This window comes from Sciurus carolinensis, chromosome 14 (assembly GCF_902686445.1).
Source record: "Sciurus carolinensis chromosome 14, mSciCar1.2, whole genome shotgun sequence".
Lineage (NCBI taxonomy): Eukaryota > Metazoa > Chordata > Mammalia > Rodentia > Sciuridae > Sciurus > Sciurus carolinensis.
In genome coordinates, this window is record NC_062226.1 from 55,969,226 (window position 1) to 55,976,953 (window position 7,728).

The 7,728-nt window shown below is 44.1% G+C and overlaps 1 non-coding gene across 1 annotated transcript; it reads left to right on the forward strand.

Annotated features, from left to right (window-relative positions):
* The first annotated feature begins 6,002 nt into the window (after nt 1-6,002).
* On the forward strand, nt 6,003-6,074 carry Trnah-gug (transfer RNA histidin (anticodon GUG)). Its single transcript has one exon. It is a non-coding gene; the product is annotated as a tRNA-His (tRNA).
* The last annotated feature ends 1,654 nt before the right edge of the window (nt 6,075-7,728 follow it).

Genomic DNA, 7,728 nt, shown 5'->3' on the forward strand with positions numbered 1-7,728 from the left:
CTCCCTGTTCTTTCCTAGACACTAAGGTTAAGTGTGTCAGAGACAGAAAGATGAGGAAGACATAGCCTGCCCCTCGAAGAGGCCCATGGTCATGGAATATTCCCAGCCCCACTCAATGGAACTGTGCATGGGAGAGCTAGGACATTCTAAGGGTAAACTTGTCACCACTCTAAGGAAAACAGAAAAAAAGTCTCAGGAAAGCACAGACCCAACTGGTGAGCTCATTCTACAGAGGGGAGCCTTGAGAAATGACTTCGGGCTCCCACATGCCCCAACCATCGCTTCTCCCCCAGCTCTGCCCTCCTGCCTGGCCCCACCTAACTCCTGAGCCAGACACGGCTTCTGCAGCAGCATCCTGTCAGCCTGAAGCTGGTGCACAAGGCCTCTGCTCCCAGGCCCTTGATTCTTTTGTGTTTCTGCCTCTCTTCTTGTTCCTGCCATGGGTCCCAGTCATGTCCCTAATCCTGGGACTGGAGTTGCCTTTACCCTGAGGCACTCTTCCCTCTGGTGTCCTACTGGTCCCTTAACCCAGTCCATTGGCCATAAACAGAACCCCTTCAGTACATCACAGGCCACCACGGGCCTTGACACATGTCTGCTGTTTTGGCACCTCCTCATCCTGGGCCGAGACTGAGGGCAGCTCACTTCCATGTCTGGTGCAACCAAAATATAGCTAATACGTGTAAAGCACGTACTCAGTACCCCACACTCTTTTACGTGCATCGTGTTTATTTAATCTTCACAACAACACGGTAAGGTAGATATTATTATTGTTCCCTTTTTATGAAGAAAACTGAAACACAAAAAGTCATTTATCCAAGGCTATCAGCCTTAGGGTGGCCTATGCCAAAGCTTCTTTAAGAAAAGTAGCTTGTAGGTGCTGGGAGTGCAAGTCAGCGGGGAGCGCTGGCCATCATGTGCAAGGCCCTGGGTGCAGCTGCTGGCACTGCAAGATGATAAAGGAGGGAAGGAAAGTCGCTCCACAGAGCTGGGCTGAAAACTTCTCTGCCACAAATCCAGAATGCTAGCTGGTCCCCTTCCTGCCACGCTTCTCTCTCCAGCCGCTTTTGGTTTATTTGTTTGTTTGAGGTACTGGGGGTCGAACCCAGGGCTGGAACTTGCTAGGTAAGGGCTCTGCCACCGAGTCACATTCCCAGCCCTTCACTTCTTTCTTAAAGCTTCAGGGTCTTCACGCAAGGGGAAGAGGAATGTGGTATGGGTCACTCCCTGACTTTCCACCAGGAGGCAATACCTCTCCCCACCCGGTCCCCCTTCCTCAGGGTGTCCTGTGGCCACCCCTTTGCCTACACACAGAGCTCTAATTCTCTGCTGCCCCAGGCTTTCAGCTGTCCTTGGGGCTCCTTGTTTTTGCACATTATCACTCATGGATCAGCCTCCGTCACAAGGTTTCTAGATAGAGGCCTGGCCCAGCGGATCATAAAGGTTAGACCCATGGACTCCAGAGGGCTGTGTTGGATGAGGAATTCTTTTAGAAAGCTTTGCATCTGGAGTTTTCTAATGGTGCCTTCAGGCAAGAAAAATTAAAATTAAACCACCAACCAACAACTCCTCCCCACCCCCAGCCCTGCCATTCCAGCTTTCCCCCACAGCAAGATTTCTGACTTGGTTAAATAGAATTCATTAATAAGCAAGGAGGAAAATCACTCCAGGCAGTTTACTCTTGAAAATGTAAACTGTTAAAACATTTTGTGGTTACCAGCATTCTGAAAACCGTGCATTTTCTCTAGTGTTTTGTGATTTCTCAGAATCAAAGACTTTCTGATACATGCAGGAACCCTTAAGGAGATGGTCAGATGGACTCAGATTCAGCCTTCCTGGATCTCTATGGTGGTGACGTGCTGGAGGTTGGAAATCTGGAGCCACCTTGACTTGCGCTTCCTTTGCTTTCAGCTACCTTATTTTTCTTTCTAAAAATATAAGTTGTTCCCTGGCGTGTGGATGGTGTGCGTGCCATGCTGGGTCCCCTTACATGCACCAGGTTGTCCAGTCTTTCTCCCCATTTCCCCCTCTCCCCCCACCTCTCCATCTCTCTCTCTCTCACACACACATGCACACCCCTCCCTGGGATGAGAGTGGTGTTCTAGAAAGAACCCAAGAAAGAAGAGACAGGACCCTGGGAGGAGGGGACCGTGGAGCCTTCTTTGCAGGGGGGTTCCCAACCTGTCTTTGTCTGAAAACCGGGCGCAGGGCCAGCCTCAGCCCAGCGGATTGCTGCTCTTGGCCTCCAGCCCAGCGATGGATCTGACTGTCATTTCCCCACCCCCAGTGAAGCAGGAGGCAAACTGAGAGGAGGGCTGAGGAGGAGAAAAGAGCTTGGTCTGGGAAGAGAGGGAGGAGCAGTAACACTGGAGACAGGACTCAGCTGGGAGGTGGGGACCGGGCCAGTCCTGGGCCCCCTGTCAGTCCCCGCTCCTCTGCTCGAATCCATTATGAACAACCAGGGAACGTGACAACTCCATCAGAGGCAGAATATTGTAGGCAGGCGGCAAGGCTGTTGCTCTAGCAATGAGACCTGTAACCGTCAATCTTAATTTTTAAAGACTCTGAGAAAGGAAGTCAACAGTCATCTTTGGGAAGGAATTCCACTGTTTAGTGCCCTCACAAGCAAGAAATTTGTGCCACTTTTGAATCCCTTTGCTATTCTAGTTTGTACCTAATTTGATCCATGATATCTGCCTGTACTCAGCCTAGATATTAGCAATTTTTTAAATAAAATCACACTGTATTAAATATGACTTAAAAAGATATTCTTCCTTACACTCAACTGAAACCACTCATCCAACAGACTAATCCCTGTGTACTTAACCAAGAAAATAAGATTGATGATATTTGGAAGTGGACAAAATGAAAGCCTCTGTGAACTTTCAAAAAGAAAAAAAAAATATGAACAACAGCTACAAGACTCTCTGGCTTTGAATGTTGCTTTTTTCCTCCAAAATTTTTATACTGGGCTATTGTTCATGAATGTGATTTCTAAAATTACATCTATGGCATGACAGAGACATAGGGAATCCGAGAACTCATCTAGTCTAATGCCCCTTACTGTTCTAATGAGGAAATAGAGATTCAGAGAAGTTAGGTGACTAACCCAAGGTCACACAGGGAGAGGGTTGGAGAAAGTCCTAGAATCTAGAAAAAGCAAACTTCTCTCTCTTCCTCTTCCTTTCCCTCTGCATGTTCTCTTGCCTTCCTATCTCTCTACTCTCTCTGCCTCCTTTCATCTCTCTCTGTCATCATGCCTTCCCTGCCTGGATTAATTAAACAATTTGTTTCTCAGATGTATTCAAATGAAATATTTTTTCCTGGATATTTATACTAAAACATACAAAACCAAATGTGAAAACATCCTATGAATTAACAGAAAATTGTTCCGATCTATTCAGGAATAGAGAATTGAAAGCACTATTTCCAAATTGATTGTGCCACACAAATTCAGACAAGACTGAGTCCAACATATTGCCCCAACCTGCTCTTGAAGGCTTCTATTTTGTTTTACAATCATTCAGCTAGGACTCAGTTTTTCGGGTATGCACACTAAGGTATGGCATAAAATGGAAGTTGGGGTCATGCTAGTTAACCTGAGCATGTGGGGTAACCAAGGAGAGGCTGATATGATGATACTTACTCAGCCCATGGATCTTAGCAAATAGTACAACCAGGCTGCACTTCGCATTCCAAAATAGGCAGTAAAGTTTGGACAAAATGGTAGCCAATGAGTTCCAAATACCCAATAATAGCTTGTCATGGGTAATGTAGATGATGCCCCAAACCCATAATTTGCTCTCCAGAGATTGGACCCACAGTTCCACTGACCTGAAGAGCTTTTAGTTGCTGGTTCCTGTGTTTCCAGAGCTCTTGTTCCTCTTGCTAAGTGATGAGCAAAGAGTTTGGAGAGTAGTTGTCCCCTTAGCCTGGGCCCTGAGTGAGGAGACACAGAGCAGAGCCCCGCAGTGGACATGGAACACCAGCAAGGGAAAAGCCTTCCTCACTCTAAGTCACCAGGATTTGGGGCATCACCACATAGTGTGACCTAGGCTGACAGATGGGACATGTGACATAATTTAAGGGGTACCATGAAATATGTTTGTGTAAATCACCATAATGTGACTGACGTTTCTAATAGCACTTACTATGTGACAGGCCTATTTTAAGTTGTTGACAGACACTTACCTACTTCATCCTATAGCAGTCCTGTGAAGGAGTGCTGTAATTATCTCCACTAAATAGGTGAGAAAGCAGGCAGAGGGGTTAAATAAACAACCCAGCTTCCCCCAGTTAGTCAGTGAATTCGAATCCACACGGTCTGGTTCCATAATTTGAACTCTACCCATCAATTTTTTAAAATATTTTCAGTTGTAGATGGACACAATACCTTTATTTTATTTATTTTATTTTTATGTGGTGCCAAGGATTGAAGCCAGACCCTCAAATGTACTAGGCAAGTGTGCTACCACTGAGCCACAAGCCCAGCCCCACCCGCTGATTTTTTAAAAATATTCCTTCTCTTATTGTCAGTTGGAAAGTGCCCACCGCAGAAACAGTGAAGGTGCTACCCAAACAACAGGACTTCAGGAAACAGCCATTTTCTCCTTTGCCAACCAGGAGGTTTGGTTTGCCCTTGCCACACAGTGTCACCTTGCCAGACTCACCCTCCTGCTCCTGCTTGGGTCAGAGAGCACTTTGTCTGGAACCCACACAGACCAGGCAGGGCTCAGGGCCTCAGGCAAGAATCTTCTACATGACCACGAGGGGGGGGGGGGTGTTTGTGCAAGTAGGAAGGAAGATAAAAGGGGCTGTGGGTGATGGAAGGTAGTGCGTGAATGACCCTTTGCATCTGAAACTTTTATCTGCAGAGATACGCTCCTTCCAGAAGCCCTGGAGCTGTTGACCACCAATCAGTTCATGGATTAGTTTCTTGCCACCCGCCCACAGTGCCAGGGAGCTCCGGCTACTCCCTGATCCTCCCTGTTTAGAGGGCTTAAAGGAGACACCCTGGTAAAATCCATTCACTAGAAATACAGCTTTCTTTGTGGTTTCTTTAAAGATTGGAGTCCCTTGTATTGACTAATTTTTACAGGAAAGTTTATATTGCTTCACCCTGAAATATACATGGCATAGAATGCTCAAGTTTCTTTGTATGATGGGTTGCCAATGTCAATGGGAAGCTTATTTTTGGATGATTGTGCCTTTTAGACCTTATATATTCAAGGTGCCGTGTTGCTTCAAGAATCAGTGGGTTTGGAAGGAGTCTTTTCCTCAGTCGGGATATGTTCATTCTGCTTTCGGTGCTAGGAGAAACTAGACTTTCTGATTATCCTGGGCATTTTGTTCTTGCTGTATTTGTTTATGGCTGTGTTACCTAAGCATATGGATATAAGACTAGGAGTAGAAATAAAAATATACACAAAAGAGGCTTGGATACGTATGTCATTCAGTGCAACGTCATTGGTGGAGGTAGGGGTGGGAAATCCATACCAATTATTGGTTAAAAGTAGAGAGCCTGAGTTGGGCACGGTGGCACATGCTTGTAATTCCAGCTCCTGGGGAGGTCGATGCAGGAAGATCCCAAGTTCAAGGCCAGCTTCAGCAACTTAGTGAGACCTTGTCTCAAAATAAAAATTAAAAAGACCTGGGGATATAACTGAGTGGTAGAGCACCCCTGAGTTCAATTCCCAGTACTGGGGTGGCGGGGAGATGTAAGAAGCTTGAGTCAACAGACCAGTGTCTCTTAGTCTTTTACCTTGATTACCATTTTCTGGACAGTGAGTTCTTCCTATTACAATTTTCCCAGTCAAGAGGAGAATGTTGATTTCATGTTCAAGCACTTTGAAAGTTTTCTTCTAGAGACAACCAAAACTCTGCTCCTTTTCCCAAATAGTAAAAAAATGTACATACTTTGGCAATAGATGGCAGTGTTTCCACAAATTTTAATACTGCAATAGCTCTTAAAGAAAGCTTAGTGCTCAGTTCTTCCATAGCTCGCCGTGATCGTATAGTGGTTAGTACTCTGCGTTGTGGCCGCAGCAACCTCGGTTCGAATCCGAGTCACGGCAGGAGGAAGGCAGGATTTTGGAAGAGAACAACACTGCTCCCACAGTGCATTGCATCTGAACGTCATTTTTGCAACCAGGCAGAGAATAATGAAAATCAATAAAACAGAAACCATTACAGATACTTTAAACTTTAGAAAGATGACATATGCAGAGTGGCTTTAGTAATTCACTAATCCTGTTGCAAGCGGGTGGTGTGTGGGTTTTTTTTTTTTTTATTTGCATTGACGGATAATATGATAAAACTGGAGTGTAGTGGGCATGTAATTATTATTAATTACAACTACTTAAGCTCTGCTTTGAGCAGACTCGTCAAGTCTGCTTGCTTTTGAGCCTTGCCAGGGCTATACAGTAATAACAACCCTGAATTATTTGGAAAGATGTCAGCAGTAGATGTGGAAATCCTGTTTAACCAGGCATGAATTGTTGTTAGGAGGTTTTTTTCAGGATGACAGAGAGAAAATGAACTGTCCCTTATCAGCAATTGCAGGAAACATTTTGTTTCTATGATATGAACTGGCTGTAATTTAACTTTCCTGCATCATTGGATAATGTAAGAAGCCAGTTGTTGCTTAAAACGAAAATCTCTGAAGTGGGCATTTGGGTCTGATAAAGGGCATATTGTAAGTAGACAATGGGGCTCGAGCAATAAATAATGTCCATATATGGTAAAACTTTTTAATGACATTTTCCAAAAGACTGGGGTTTGTATTATAAGTGGCTAAATGTTGAATTAATGTGAGTAACATGGCTTTAATGGGCCTTTCTCTAGGACTTGAAAATATGGACAATACAGCTTGATATTTTATAGCTTTAGCCCTCCATGTTTAAATAAGGACTCACTGGAACATGCTGTTTAATGCCTCTAACCCCTGTCTCTTGGATGGCCTCACAATAACTCATTTTTGTTATTTATGTAATAATAAAAATTTTTCAAGTAAAAATATGTACAGAACTATCATAGAAGATGTTTTTTAATGCCACCAATCTCTGTCTTATGAATAGCCTAGCAATAGCTCATATTGGTTATTTATGTAATACCAAAATTTTTTCAAGTAAAATATGTGCAGGATCTACCAAGTTCTTTCAGAGCCAGTGAATTATCAGAAATATTCTAGAAAAACTAGAATAAATATCACTTTGCCTTTAAAAAAAAAAAAAAAAAAGACTTGTCTCTGATTATGGATCCAAAGAGATTGGTCTCGGAATATTATATTATGAAGTGAGTGAAAGGTGTTTATTATCTCTTCTAGACTCACTTTCAAGACCACTTTCCACTCTGAGGTCTGTTCTTCCCATAACTAACTCCCCAACCCTCACTCCTTCCACAGTCCTCACAGATTCTGCCTCCTCTTCTCCAGCAGTCTGGCCTGGGCTCTTCCTCAAGGCTACCTGGCCTTCTCAGCTGGCTGGAACTAATCAGGCTTCAAGAGGACAGCTGAACTGCAAGTGTCCTGTAGTTAAAAGAATAAGCCCATCCATAGTTATTTACATTTTATTAAGCGATTGAAAATGCAATAGAATACTCATTTGAGGAAGGAGTTTGTGTCAGAATTTAATGGTATCAAGTCACAGAAACACAGTATGTACCAACCTAAAGAGATCCATGTACCCAGGCACAGGTACAGGGGGCTTCAGAAACTATTAGAGCCAGGTT